The 15,979-nt window shown below is 36.7% G+C and overlaps 1 protein-coding gene across 2 annotated transcripts in view; it reads right to left on the bottom strand.

Annotated features, from left to right (window-relative positions):
* The window catches only part of LOC128216655 (DNA repair protein complementing XP-C cells-like), a 32,204-nt gene extending 31,569 nt beyond the window's left edge, over nucleotides 1-635 (bottom strand). Inside the window, exon 1 of one of the 2 annotated variants that reach the window (XM_052923274.1) lies at nucleotides 579-635. The gene's annotated coding sequence lies outside the window, so the exon portion shown is untranslated. Of the gene's footprint in view, nucleotides 1-515 lie in introns of both variants that reach the window. The other variant, XM_052923276.1, reaches the window with a different exon arrangement.
* Nucleotides 636-15,979: the final 15,344 nt, after the last annotated feature.

Below are 15,979 nucleotides of genomic sequence, written 5' to 3' on the forward strand. Positions count from 1 at the left end.
TTGAAACAGAGCTAGGATTAGAAATAATTGCTTGTACTTTCACAGGTTATCCTTGACCACAAGGTCTAAAGAAATATATACATACATGCATTTAATGCTTGTGTTGTTGAAAATGATTAAAAATCTTTATCATCTATTTCAAACATAAAATACTTCTCTGAACAAAATTTCAATATTTTTCCAAACAACCCTTGTTTTTTGCACAAACCCATTTTGACGTTAGTGATTAGAAGAATCCCTTATAACAATTAACATGTCTTTTATTTTTGACTTGTGCTGCCCGTCGGCTGAGGATACAGAACACTATTTATCATAGGCATCATGATTATCATGACAGCCATCGCAATATTCATATATACACAAATATATATTTATATCAATTAAATATATAAATCCATTGAAATTGGAAATAAAAAGTTGGCAAGAAATTCAACTTTTTTTATATATCCGAAATTTATCCGAAATACAAAAGTCAACACTACTAGATAAAAATCAGGTGACAATAATTATATTACATGTAGGTTGAAACGTTGTACAATACTTTATATTATTTCTCAACATGTACCGACGATGCTCACTTTGATTTGCAAAAAGGATAGGTTGCCTCCACGCACGAAATAAAATGTTTACATAACAAATATACTTGATTTGTTAAACCGGTTTAGATTACCTAATAATCGATTTAAGCAATCATAGGTTAGACACTACCAAATAAAATATGCCTCAAATATGACGGAAACCAGTGGAGCGAAAGTGCCTATAGAGTTATTTAATGAAAATATGGTAAAAGAGCATTTAGACTTTACATTATGATCAAAATAATGCAACAATATTTCAACATCTAAATGTTTGATAAATTATCTTTTTGTATGAACTAAAATACTGCAGTAGTTATTGATCTTTCTAGCTCAATATCATTTACCTGAAAGTTAAAAAATGAATGATAATTTTGCACTGTATATTTATTTATACTGAATCTTGAATTGCAACTACATGTAAAACATGATGCTGTTTCACTGTAAAACAAGATTTATGATAGACTGAAGAAGTCTTTTCTGGTCAGCCCCTTCATTAATTTGATGTGGCATTTCCCTTGTCTTTTAACCCGAATGCAATATGTAGTGTTTTTGAAGTGTTTTGACTGCCAAGTTCAGCCTCAGCAATACTGTAACCTCGACGAATACCACATGTGTAGTCTTAAAAAGAGCAGCCTTTCAAAATGTAACCATCCATACGCCATTTATAGCGATTAGCTATAGACTTTGATTATTCGACTATAAGCTTACTCTTCGGCGTATATCTGGGATATGGAGGGGTGTAAAAATCCCCCTTTCGGCAACAAAATTTATCTATATGTCACATGGAGGTGTGTGTGTGGGGGGGGGGGGGGGGGTTAAAGCCGTTGTGCATCTATATAAGCGTTGATAGACCATCCAGAAGGATTAGTGACCTCATAAACTTATTAAAAAAATAAAAATATTATGATATGAAAGTGAAGTCAGGAATACACAGTTTATCTGTAAATTTAATATAACCAAGAACTTTTCAGGCGACCCTAATAAAGACCATGGCATAATAAAATGCGGCAAACTACGGTTTCCCGACAACCGTCCAAATAATGTCTAACACAAAATTCCCGCTACAATAGTTTTTGTGGCGTTCTCATTTCCATTGTTGATTGTTTTCATGTTATTTGTCGACATCAAGTCCCTTTATCACTGATGTCTTCATTACGAGTTTAAGACGGAAATGTAGAATTTCATTTTAATGTGAATTGATCTTACTTTAGCAATATCTCTAGACAATAAGATCATATACTACAATCAGGTCCATAACACTAGCTATATTAGATATGTTTAATTTACGAATTCCTTTTTCTAAACCTGAGTCTTAAAGGTTCTATATAAGTAAAATAGTACGGCCCCAGTCTTGGATGACATAAAGCTTCCATGCTTAGTATTTCAGTGCGAAGATTCCAACATTACCCTGCACTCAAGCAGTTTAAAGCGTGAGATTAGAATATGTCAAAATCCTGACAACTTCTTATAATACGTTTTAGAACATCTTTGTGGAAAGCTTATTATGTTTAAATATTCACACGAAACAAAATAATTCCTCTCCTTTCAACAGGCTTTACCGTTTCGCTTATTTGCCACTGTTAAACTCATTCGGAGCTCCTCTGCCATTTTTATCGAAAACAACCTCGGATGTATGCCGGTGTAACGTTGTAAAGTGACCCCCATAGAATAATGACCCCCCGGTCATTATTTTATATAAAATAATGACCATTTTCTATAAAATACTGACTCCCCTTATAAAATAATGACCCCCCGATTTTATCTGTAAAATATTGACCCCCCCCCCCCACTTAGCCTGTTACTAACATATCTATATCAATTCAAGTCACTGTCGTGTTTCTATGGCTTTTATATTTGTTGTTGTTGTTTTTGCTTCTGGAGCCGCTGCATGTTACTGCTGCAGAAGCTGCTGTGTCTACATCTATTGAAATGAAATATAAAATTGCTTCCATTTGAATTTCATTTAAATTATCATCAATGTAATACAATATACATAAGTCGCTTTAACGTAGCTGTATATGATTCAACTTCAAAGACAACATTGTTCTACTTCATCTGACGTTAGATAGCCTTTGTTCATACCGTGGAGGCATTGCTTAAAACGAATGTGTTAAAAATGCAAGGCTTTGAGGAGCTATTTAAGCAGTCACTGTTCGTGCCATGACTTACATCAAAGTCCATGATGTCACTGAGCGGTGTTTTTTATGTTTTATGCAGACTGCATCATTTCTAAAAATAGTTCCTTTGATTTACCTCAGAAAAGCCGCTCGTTCAACATCAAAGAAAACGACAGCGACACCGAAAGCAGTTCTACGTAAACGCGTGTATATATAAAGGTCTGTGGTAAGCAGTCAGTCCAACCTTGCAGCATGGACGAGAAAGATTACACAGATGTTGTAGAGTTTGTAAAAAATGGGAAGTATCCCGTTTCTGTAAAAGACAAGAACAAAAAGAGGAATTTTCGTAGAAAGTGCAAACCTTTTATTTTTGATGACGGGTTGTATTATAAGAAAACCAGCTCATCAAAACGTTTGCAAGTTGTTAAGAAAGGGAAGACAGATGACATCATTCAGAGCATGCATGCATCAGATCACGGAGGACATTTGGGAGTTTCAAAAACGTAAGTTTGATATAATGATTTCATTATCATGACCAAAAAGGAACTTGTGATTCCTGTGAGCCTGTGTTAGATATGACATTTAAGATTATTTAAATTAGTACGAAAGCTGAATAACAAAAGCGTCAAAACGTGACTGAACTCGTAATAACGAGATAAATATCTCGTAAAAACGACTAAGTATCTCGTTATAACGAGACAACTATCTTGTTATTAGACTTGTACGGATTATGACGGACACGGACACTGAGAGCGAACAACCGACAGGCAGGGGATACTCTCAAAGTTATTTCATGCTTTAAAACAGTCATGTATGTATAAATAAGGCGTATCAGATGAGTCGTTTTACAAACTAACATTAAGCTCTAGATCTTTGTATCAGTTATGATTAATTTTCGATTATAATAACTGTAAATATATTGTGAGAACAGTCCGAACGCAATATTTTGGTTTTCGCTGACAAAACCATTATACTGAAAAAGGTAAAGAATATATAACGGTACTTGATTTTAAAGTTTATAATATAGGTGAACAGGTCTTTGGATCATTCCATTATTAGATAAAACTGAAATAAAGTGTTTTGTCTATATATTGTCCGCTTTTCATGCCAATAGTAAATGATACTGGTTTATTTTGATATGCAGTGTGCAATATTAAAGTATAGTCCGTTTAAAAAAGCTGATTATGAGATACGAGTTTATTGTCAATAAATAGGGGTGTAATGATCGGATGACTCCAGGTAAATGTTATTGTTTTGATAAGTATTTTATTTACTTGATGCATTAGCATATTCACTTTAATTTAATTGTCCTCTAAAATGCTCTGTACTTAATGAAATTACAGATATTAATTTCTCATATAGAGTCGCTGGCCCAGTGGTATCGTTCAGATCTATGACGATAGCGGTTGTGGGTTCGAACCTCAAGTGAGGAAGTTTTTTTTATGCCCCCCCCCCCCCCACAAAGTGGGAGGCATATAGTGATTGCACTGTCTGTCCGTTCGTCCGTTCGTTCGTTCGTCCGTCCGTCCGTCCCGTTTCGTGTCTTCGTCATAACTTCTTAACTGTTGAATGGATTCGAATCAAACTTCACAGAATTGTAAAGCACCATGAGAAGGTGTGTCGCGTCCAACTCTCAGTTCCCCAGGTCCAAGGTCAAGGTCACACTTAAAGGTCAAAGTTCAAATCTTTCGTGTCTTGGCCATAACTTCTTTACTATTGAATGGATTTGAATCAAACTTCACAGAATTGTAAAGCACCATGAGACGGTGTGTCGCATCCAACTCTCGGGTCCCCCAGGTCCAAGGTCAAGGTCACACTTAAAGGTCAAAGTTCAATTTTTTCGTGTCTCAGCCATAACTTCTTTACTATTGAATGGATTTGAATCAAACTTCACAGAATTGCAAATTTTGAGTTCAAACATTTCAAGGTCAAGGTCATCCTTCAAGGTCAAAGGTCAAATTAAGGTCAATGTGCTAGGGGGGCATTTGTCTCTTACAGTGACAGCTCTTGTTATTTCATTTTTGGAAAGAATTACATAGTTTGTATTTAGTAATGTTATGTAAAAATCTAAATCACGAGAACCTCACTTATCTCGATTTTGCATGTATAATTCAAATAAGGTCCGAGTACACATAATAAGTAGACAGTATCCTCCAAGTAAACTATAAGAATGCCAGGAAAGTATTTGAATTCCGCCGAAAAGGAAAAGGTTGTATCTGTGCACTTATGAGGATCGAACCCATGATCATAACATGTGTAGTGTTCCGCATTCTTCCATTATACCACTACGCCACAGTCATTGAAAGTTGCTTATGTAAACTCAAAACTAATTCTAATAATTCTATCGTCATTTAGAACATTTAGAACAACATGTATTGGATTTCAACTTGTCTCAGGTGCATCCATGGCTAGCTTTATTTTTAGTAATGATACTACAGTGAAACTTGTAATAGGTGACTTTCCGTGAGACCTTAACAAAAAGGTCACGTATGACTGGGAGTCTTTTAATTCAGGTCCACTAACGTCAAGTGTTTCAATTTATTATTTGTTCTTGTAAATCCTGATGCCTGTCTTTTTCTTGGATTATGGTATTTAAATTGATATAAGATATTCCCTATTTAGAATATGTATACGTATTTGCATTATTATTTGTCTAATTCCTTTTTACTTGTTTTGCAAGCCATTTTGTCTGCCGTGATATCATATTACTGCACATCGGTTGAGTTTTCAAATCCCGCGTTTATTCATCGGGTAATGGATAGGTTTATATGAGATTATATTTCCATCATATTTTATTATTGTTTGGTAATACTAAAAGGAGCAGGGATTTTGAAATTTCGAAATTTTAATTAGGTTGGTAGCTCCAATTCGATTTTCTCACAAGAAAAGTTGTTCGTACGGATTATATAAAATGAACTCGTGCATCCACAGATCGTCCAATTTTGGACATATTAGAAGTTATGGTTAAATTGACTTAACTCAGATAATAAAAGAGAAAAATAAACATTTTTGCCATAGCACACAGTAAAGTTAACACGCTGGTAAGAAATCCAAGATCCGAAGCGCTATATGTTAATGACTGAAAAATGCATGAAATTCGTTTAATTAAGCCATATTATCATCACGGGGTGCAAACATTACGGTCGTTTGTGGCGTCAGACAGGGAGTCTTTTAATTCAGTCAGTGACTTTATATAGATTTTTTTACGTCAGGCGGTCGTAAACAGGGTCGTATACGGCAGGAAGTTGTCTAAATCAGTGAGTCGCTAAGGCAAGGTTGACTGTATTTTGGTAACTTATCTGGACTAATAGTTATGTTTGCTTTGTTTCAGATGGGAAAAGATTTCGACTAGGTTTTACTGGAAAGGATGTTTCGAAGATGTACACACGTTTATACAGAACTGCGACAACTGTCAAAGAAAGGTGAACCTGAAGAAAGCAAAGAAGCCACTGCGACCTATCACAGTTCCCGCCGAGGCTTTCAAGCAAGTGGGCATGGACCTTATAGGTCCTCTAGAAACCTCTTATCAGGGTAAGTTTTGTCTGTCGGTTTGTTGGGCTGCTTTGGTAGACCCTGGTGACTTTGACTCGTAGACAATATATGTCGGGGCATTGTGGTGCCGCATAGCGGTGTTGCTGCATAAAGATGGTCAAACAAAATTATGCGGCGATTTTCAACGCATGCAGAGGGCATGTTTAGGCGGCAGAAAGGCCCCCTTTCGCCGCATAAAGAAACCCATTAAAACATAAACGATAATTACTAGTTACTTCTATGAAGTTTCAACCAGACCAGGATCTAGTTTTATGTACTCACTCTCTCTTCCTCTGAAAAAGTCTTAAGTTCCGAAGGTCATTCCATCTTAAGTGGGGGCATATTTTATTCACTATACATTATATAGGGAAAAAAATTGTGAACGCAACTTCTCCTACACCGCTTGGTGGATTTTGTTCAAACTTTCACAGATGATCAACCTTAATGTGTAGATGATCGTAAAGACAGGAATTTTGGCTGTGATTGGTTTTAGCAAAATTATGGCCTTTTGATGTTTTATTCACTATACATTATATATGGAAAAAAAATTGTGAACGCAACTCCTCCTACACCGCTTGGGGGATTTTGTTCAAACTTTCACAGATGATCAACCTTAATATGTTGATGATCGTACAGACAGGAATTTTTGCTGCGTTTAGTCTTAGCAGAATTATGGCCCTTTGTTGTTTTATTCACTATACATTATATAAGGAAATATTTGTGAAGTAATAATTTTGGTATTAATATACTTATTAATTTCATATTTGAACACAACAAAGCTTTGAACTGGACCTTCAAAAAATTAATATGAAGATAACCTTGGCCTCTGAATGACCTTGACCTTCAAATTTAAAGCCTCATAAGGCCTTTGTGTTTGGAGTGGCTGCCACTATTTTTGTGACTAAAGTATACTAAAGAAATTATATATTTTTCAAGTTAAATTATATAAGAAATAACTGTTTTCTTAAAGCTTTTTAACAGATTTGTATATCCAATAAGCATTATAAGGAAAACAAAATATTTTATTACCTCCCTTAATTCTTTTTACTATATGTTTACATGTAGGATAATTAAAAGTGAGTGTTTCTTTACGTTTTATTGTTGACATTCCCTATTTAGACAAATGTTAAACCCATTTTTAACATAAAAATAAAAGCCTTATGGGACTTTAAAGTTTGAAATTTCCCAAAAGTGACTAAAACTTTGCTATTTATTTATTAGTTTTCTTCATGCTTGAGCACAACAACCTTTTTAAGACAAACTTAATATGCGCTAAAGATCAAATGATATAACATGTTACTAAGCATCATGTAGGGGTGCACCAGTGTCCTATGGACACATATCTAGTTGTTTTATGCGTGGCATGTCGCCGCATAAAGGTGGTCACCCTCTATATGCGTTGAAAATCACCGCATAAACGAGTCCGACCACCTTTATGCGGCAACACCGCTATGCGGCACCACAGGGCATAATAATGTTATGACCCCCGTAATAATACTATGACTGGGGGTCATAATACTATGACCGGGGGTCATAATACTATGACCGGGGGTCATAATACTGTGACCGGGGGTCATAATACTATGACCGGGGGGTCATAATACTGTGACCGGGGGTCATAATATTACGACTCCTCCACACATAGGAAAATGAGTCTCACACAAACCACTATATGAGGGTTATTTTCTGTGTGAGGCAGAGTCATAATATTGTGCCCCCGGTCATAAACTGTGACTGGGGGTCATAATTTTACATCTCCCCTACACATAGAAAACGCCCTTCACATAGTACCAACGGTTGCACTGCTCATTTTTAGTCACTATTATGCATAAAAGTAATGATGCGACTCATATTTCTATAAGGATCAGTTTGCTAAGTTACAATATACTTATATTGATAAAATCACCATGTCCAGTCTTCACGTGGTTTGACGGTGAAGTTAATGCTAAATGATGGTGGAAAACAACCTACTGGGTATTTCACCTCTGTACCACCGTACTCATTTGAAACGTTGTAATACATTGTAGTCAGTTTAACTTGAGATTTTTAGTTACTGGAGCGGTAGAGACGTATCGGTAATGCACCTGTTGAGTGGTGGTAAACTGAAATAGATTTTACGCAGTTTACGATTAGTTACAAGCAAAGCGACCGCCCATGTGAAACAGGGCCATGTGCGAAAGCAACTGCATTTCTTTTTAAGCACTGTAAATATATGTCGTATTTTTACGGGAAAACCATAGTTTATTAAATTAAATTTTGATAGTTCTGTATTTTTACGGGAAAACCATAGTTTATTAAATTAAATTTTGATAGTTCTGTAACTTAAACGCCGTCGACGGTTGCCAGCTGATATGTCAATGTACCAGCTGTTTATGACCTGTCAGTCAAATATGATCAGGCTTATTAGTCCCCTACGAGGACTATAGGAATGCCCTCCGTCAGTCTGTCCGTCCGTCCGTCTGTCCGTCCGTCCGTCCGAAAATCTGGATCCCGCGATATCTTCAAAATACTTAAAAAAAATTCATGAAACTTGGAATAGTGATAAAGGGCAATATGGAGATTATGCACGTCTTTTTATTTATTTATTTTTTCGTTTTTTGCGTCCGTCTGTCTGTCTGCTTTAAAAAACATTCAACACATCTTTAACCTAACTGGATTCCACTATATCTCCAAAAGTACATTGAATTTTTTTATGGAACTCCCCTACCGGTGTAACCGAGATAGGATTGCCCTCCGTCCGTCTGTCCCGTCTGTCCGTCCGTCCAAATTTTGTTTCCGGGCTATTTCTTGAAGACTATTGGCCAGATTTCAATTATTTTTTTTAAGAGTTATAGCATTTGACTAGCAATTTGCAATTTTCAAGCGAAATGAATGGGGGATTTTTTTCTTAAAGTAGTTTGTATAGAACATATCAACTGTAAACTTGAGAAAGATATTATTAAGAAACAGAGTAGTGCTTTTTTATTTTCCTTCCATTTTTGTCGAGCCCACCTTCGGTGAACTCGACCCTTAGTCGCCAGGTTTTGATGTTCGCTATATGTGCGTGCATGTGTCCGTCCTGATTTTTACGGACCATAACTCCAATTTGAATGAAAATGGAGGAATTTCTGTAAAAACTTCACACAAGTGATCACCTCCATGAGTTCTAGTTCTGCGCGCATGAACTGGGTTTATGGGTCAAAGGTAAAGGTCTTCTTAGAGATCACTGATAAATGCTTGTGCAGGGCATATCTGGTAACTGCATGAAGAGATTTTTTTTACTATAACTTCACACAAATGTTAACTACCATGAGATCTAGTGTCGCACGCATCAACCAGGTCTCCAGTTAAAGGTAAAGATAACAGAGGTCATTAGAAGTGCTTTTCTAGAGGATATCCTATATGCATGAGGGAATTTTTATGCAACATCTTAAAACTGCGATGCTGGCCCGTAGACATGCAGAATGAAATTCTAGTTTCTATGCAAACTCAAACTTGAAAAGAAACATCTATCGGCTGGGGATATACTAGTATTGTCTTTGACAATGCATCGTTGATTAAAATAAGTATTGTAAAATGCTTACATTTATACATTTCAGGAAACAAGTACATTGTCGTTATAACAGAATATTTGACAAAATGGGTAGAGGCAGAAGGGATTCCAGACAAGTCATCTGAAACTGTACTATCAGTATTCACAAAGTTTGTCACGACACATGGTTGCCCCAGCGTATTAATAACGGATCAGGGGAGAGAATTCTGCAACGACTTGAATGAAAAGTTTTGCAAGCAGTTTGGGATAGAACATAGAATTGCATCAGCATATCACCCACAAACAGGAGGACATACTGAAAGATTTAACAGGACTTTGTGCGATATGCTTGTGCACAGTGTAGATTTGTCGCAGAAAAATTGGGACATTAAGTTACCATACGTACTGTTTGCCTATAGAACGTCTAAACATGAGTCGACGAAACAAACACCATTCTATCTTGTGTTTGGAAGGCACGCACGCTTACCAATAGAACTAGACTTAGCAATGCAATCGGATGATAACCAAGACTCTGAATTGTCACTAAAGGAAAGAATAGACTCGTTCATTAAACTGTCGTGCAACAGAAAAGAAGCATCGTCCAATATTAAAACGGCACAATCGAAGCAGAAGAAATATTACGATTCTTCACTACCTAAAGACGATACAGCAGGTTTTGAAGTCGGCGACCAAGTCCTTCTTCATAACACCAGAAAATTGACGAGAAAAGGAGGGAAATTGGGTCTAAAATGGAAAGGACCATTCAAAATAACAAAAGTAACTGGAAAAGGCACTTATTTCCTAGAAGGAATGAAAACAAGTGTAAGTGGGAACAGACTGAATCGCTATAGGCAGAGTAATGACGATGCTGCTACAGATAACACAGAAAAGCGACCAACTGAAGGTCCAAAAGATGACCACAGTCTAATAAACAAAGAAACAGGAACCCAAGCAAACGAGAAAGCGTTTGAAAGACCTGCAAAAAGAAACGATAAATCTGACGACTGCAATCTCCCTCCAAAAAAGAGAAGAGTATCGCGAGAAGATGTTGCAACACAACCTACCAATTCTACAGAATCTACTAATCAAGAACCCCAACCATTTCAATTCAGACCATCTAATCAAGAATGGCAGGAACAAATCTCGAGTGTATTTAAGTCGGCAGTCAAAAACACGTATGCATCCGGTCCAGACAAATATATACGACGAGACGCCAAACCTACTAAAACTGTAAACATGCGTGGGGATGGCAATTGTTTGTTTAGAACATTCAGTTATTTAGTTTTTGGCGTACAAACACACCATAGCTTGATAAGGCAAGCGATTGTTGACTTCATGAAAGAAAACGAAACTCTAATGAAAGGCATTACACGTGATTCGGTTTCCAGATATCTAGACACGTCAATGATGGCCTCCGAAAACACTTGGGGAACAGAAGTGGAGATATTTGCTTTTGCAACTCTCACCAGAAGCGTTGTGTATGTTTATTCACAGTATGGCAGTAAGGAACAGTGGCGTTGGTTAGAATACAAACCGTTAGGCCTCATTGGTGGTAATTTAAGGGGTCGAGCAGTGTACATTCAGAATTCCAGCGACCATTTTGTCCCGGTGCTAGAGGTAGATGGCGAAGAGTTCTCAAGAAAGCCATACAAACGAATTCGGAACCACATTCCAGAAAGATACCACGCCCTTATAAGTGATGACATATTAGATGCTGCTTTAGTGAATTGTTACGCAGACGAAGCCTTGCTATTAAAACTTGACAAAAGTGTAAAGACTGTATATGTGAAGGCTTTTACTAACACGCCTTACAATGTAGAAGGGCTGCGTGGGTTATCTGACGAGGTGGATGCAAATATTTTCAATATAGTATGTGACTGGAGCGATGTCGAAAACATACTTAATTGATAAGTGACACGTGCAAGAATAAATCAACAACTCAGTGGAGAACGATACAATTTATGCTAAATTTGGTTTAACATATTGCATCTGATGAGCATAACAATGCGTGCTAAATATACCTTGTGTGATTTACTAACTAAAATAATAGCTTAAGATATAAACATATGTGACATGTAGTTTTACCAAAGCACAGGTCAACACCCTGGGACGTTTTGTTGGATTCGCCTCTATATTCCATACAGTTTTAAATAAAAAGTCCTTTCGTTTATGAAATTGTCCTTATTATATACCGAACAACACTCCCGAACCACGGATATATAGGATCTCACATGAGTTGTCATATGATATAAGATTTTATTAAACGAGCTCAAGAAAATGTTACATAGCGAGCCTCGGGCGAGCTTTATAACATTTTCTTGAACGAGTTTAATAAAATATTATATTTTTTGACAACGAATGTGAGATTCGTTTTATCACATGACTTAAAACATAAAAATAAAACATATAAAATAAACCCTTTTTAACGCTATGAGTACGCACGCTTTTCACGCCTTTTTTCTATATGGAATGTATTGGCGGAAATGAGTCACGTCAAAGTTATATTACACGTGTTAAATATAAAGAAATTCGTAATGATTATATTACATGAAAAACAAGCGATGTCATGTGATAAAATCAGATCTAGCAAATTCAACGATAATGCTACCAAGACCCGTATCTATATTCACACAAAAGTAAAAACACTCTAGAGGCCACATTTTTATATGAATCTTTATAAAATTTGGTCAGAATGCTAGTTAATTCGAGTGAGTTTAAAACTGAGTCATATTAGGTCAAAATTAGAAGTATGTCCGTCCGTCTGTCCGTTTGTCCGTCCGTCCGTCTGTCTGTCTGTCTTCCGGTAATGTCAAACACCCCCGGGGACGTAGACATGGTTGCGCGTCAAAATCGCAAGAAGGTTTAAAGAGTAGTTTAAAAAGATTTAAAAGAATGTTTAAAAGGGTTAACTAGAAATACATTCTGCATGCCCACGGGCAGATGTCGAGCCCGCTTTGTAGGTTTAAATTTTCACAGAAAGATTCATAATGGACATTTGTGAAGATGAAAGAATGATAATGACCTTGACCTTTGATATTGTGACCCCAAAAACAATAGGGGTCATTTACTCAATATGGGTGATCATCCTATCAGGTTTGGCAGCTGAAGGTTGAACAATAATTAAGTTATTGAGCGGAAACCGTTTTCAGTTTTAAGGTCTATGTAACCTTGAACTTGTTATTTGACATTTGACCTCTAAGTGTGACCTTGACCTTTGCCACAGAGACATAATTTTTTCGCGCGACACACCGCCTTGCCATGGAGAACATTTATGCCAAATTATATTAAAATCCCTCCATCCATATAGAAGTTATGCTCCGGACACGGATTTTGCGCCGACTCCAAGTGTGACCTTGACCTTTGACGAGCGGATCTGGGTGGTGTGCGCGACACGTCTTCTAATTAAGGTTAAAATATATCTCAAGTTAATGTTAAATTCCTTCAAAAAATGAGCGAGATATTTCGTCACGCAATCTGATTGGCACATACGAAATAAACAAGTCTCCGTGACGTCATATGGGCTGGCCACCGCTCTTCCGAATAACGGACGCGATCGTCGTGTTAATAAGATGCAATCGATTTTCTTAGAAGATAATCCAATAAATCGACTATTATTCTTTTGATATAAGTAGAAATAATATAAATGATAATATAAATATAAGAAATGAACGCCTTCTCGCTATAGTTCAACGGGTATATGAATACAACAAGTAGCGTGCATAGTTAACGTAAACCCCTTCGGGGTTTACGAACTATGCACGAGACTTGTTGTATTCATATAATCGTGAACCGACGCGAGAAGGCGTTCATTTCTTAAATATAGCTGCACTGAACTGCTCAGGGGTAGGGAGGAGGGCAACAGTAAGTGGTAGGTTGTTCCAATGGTACACAGTCCTGGGGAAGAAAGAACATTTATGATAATAAGAGGTTGCTGTAATTAACCTGTAACTCAGATCTTTTGCATGAATTGCTTATCCTTTTTGTGCTAAATGATTTCTAAAACCACTTTTCGAATGGTCATGAAAAGAAAAAAGGGATAATATTTTTAAGTCATTCATCATTGCTAGTTCCATTAATCTGTGTGGGACGTTTAATCACTATACAACTTTGATGACTACGAAAATGATTCAAATCACTAACAAACACTTGTCACTTACAGTGCACTTACAGTGATTCTGCTTGTATAATTAATAATTATTTAATTTCAATCGCAGAGAGGTTTATATAGTTGACTCCTAATCCAGTTGCACAGATTCGATTCTTAGGCGAGGAAGCTATCGAAGTATGTTACATCAGATCAGGATTAGACGAGTTCTGGTAAGAAGTCCAACGATACTAGATTGAAATCCAGCCACCCTCGCCCCCTGAAAACTAGCTAGTTCTGTGATTATAAATATTTTTGATTGTTGATATTCAAACAGGCCGTAAATTACAACAAGTAGTTGCGTATTTTGTTGATGGAACGTTCCTATGCAGTCCATCGCCTATGTTTTAAATGATAAACTGAGCAGCGCACAGTTTGTATGCCTGTCACCCATACACGACCCTGGTAGGCGTCGAACTCACAACGGTGAGGGGCAAGTGATTCTCGGTCGGAGACTTTAACCATTTTTTCTTTCCACACAAATAGGCATCGGTAGTGGTAATCCCTGAAGCTTGGATCAATTCCATCTAACTGCGGTCAAAAAAAAACGTGCAGTATGGACGCATGCACGGACGGGTGCCATCTCTCCTCCGATGTCTATGGATGAAGATAATTATGTTGTGCAAGTGTACCTTAGATAGGTTAGGTCAAGGTTTGGATTGGGGGGGGGGGGTCCTTATTCTATAGGGGGTCACATTTCTACGTGAGGGGTCATTTTTCTACGTGTGAGGAGTCATAATATAATGACCCCCCAGTCATAATATAATGACCCCCCGGTCAATATTTTATATAAAATAATGACCGGGGGTCATTATTTTATATAAAATAATGACCGGGGGGTCATTATTCTATGGGGGTCACTTTACAACGTTACACCGGTACATAGGTTGAAGTAGTTCGTAAATTTTTGAATTATATCATTAATTAAATGTAGTGTATAAGAATTGTATTTATTGATCTAAGTTTATATTGATTGCCAGTGAAGTGAATTATTGCAAACATCATTAAGATTCACAAGAGTTAAGTTATACAGTTTAACAGCTAAATAAAATTACTACGCGATCTACTTGCAGCGGACTTAAACGTACCACTTTTGAGTATGTAAACCGTCCAAATTCATCCGAGGTTGTTTTCGATAAAAAATGGCCGAGGAGTTCCGAATGTGTTAAACATTATCATGGGACGTCAATAATAGTCATGTCATGTTCAATTGCAAACCTCCCGCCGCAAACAGCCTCTGTGGCGTTATCTTCTTCCACCAATATATAGGTTTTGTGGTGCTGTCATCCACTGTCAATAGTTTTCATTTTAATTATCTTTTGGTGCCACCAGGTTTCTTATTCACTTATGTGTGACTGTCTGTCTGTAAGACTCAGAGCTGCCTATATTTTTGTCTTGTAACATTGCTCTTACTAGTGCAATAATGAAAAAGATGTACACGTTTTAAAAAAAAAACTGTTCTTCAATCATACCCATATCTTATGTCAAAAGTAGTTGTATCAAAGACGTTTTGAAACTTTCATGAATTCACTTTTCTGAGCCTAAGACTCAACTTCAGACTCATTACGTCAGTGAAAAACGTCACAGTAGCCAAATTGTTAGGGATATTTTCCTCCATCAAATAGTTAAGGTGGCGTTCAGCGACCAAATGTGTAAATCTGTCAATTCTTAGTTAGCCATAATGTGTAACGATTGGTCAACAATTCTCCAATTCGTACTATTAACTAATCAAATCATTTAAATTCACAAACATGCCAAAAGATAATCTGTGTACCACCTGTCTTTGTTTTATCACGGTCAGGTCTGTAAACCGTGGATTTGATTATGTTACTTGACGAGAATGTTATCGTAACGTTTATAAATCAATTAGCTTTTTATTAAATTTATAGCTGTAATACATGTTTTGATACTGTACATACACATTAATCAGTGTAGCACATATTTGATTGTTATGGTATCTTCCATTTAAGCGGTAATGTGGTTGACAGCTAATTGTGTACAAATGCACAGCTACGAATAAGTTGTCATGTTTATTACAATGAGTGTGGGCTTGCGTAGCTTAGTAGTCACGATTTTCCCCCACAATCTTGGTATATAC

Source organism: Mya arenaria, chromosome 14 (genome assembly GCF_026914265.1).
Source record: "Mya arenaria isolate MELC-2E11 chromosome 14, ASM2691426v1".
NCBI classification, from domain to species: domain Eukaryota; kingdom Metazoa; phylum Mollusca; class Bivalvia; order Myida; family Myidae; genus Mya; species Mya arenaria.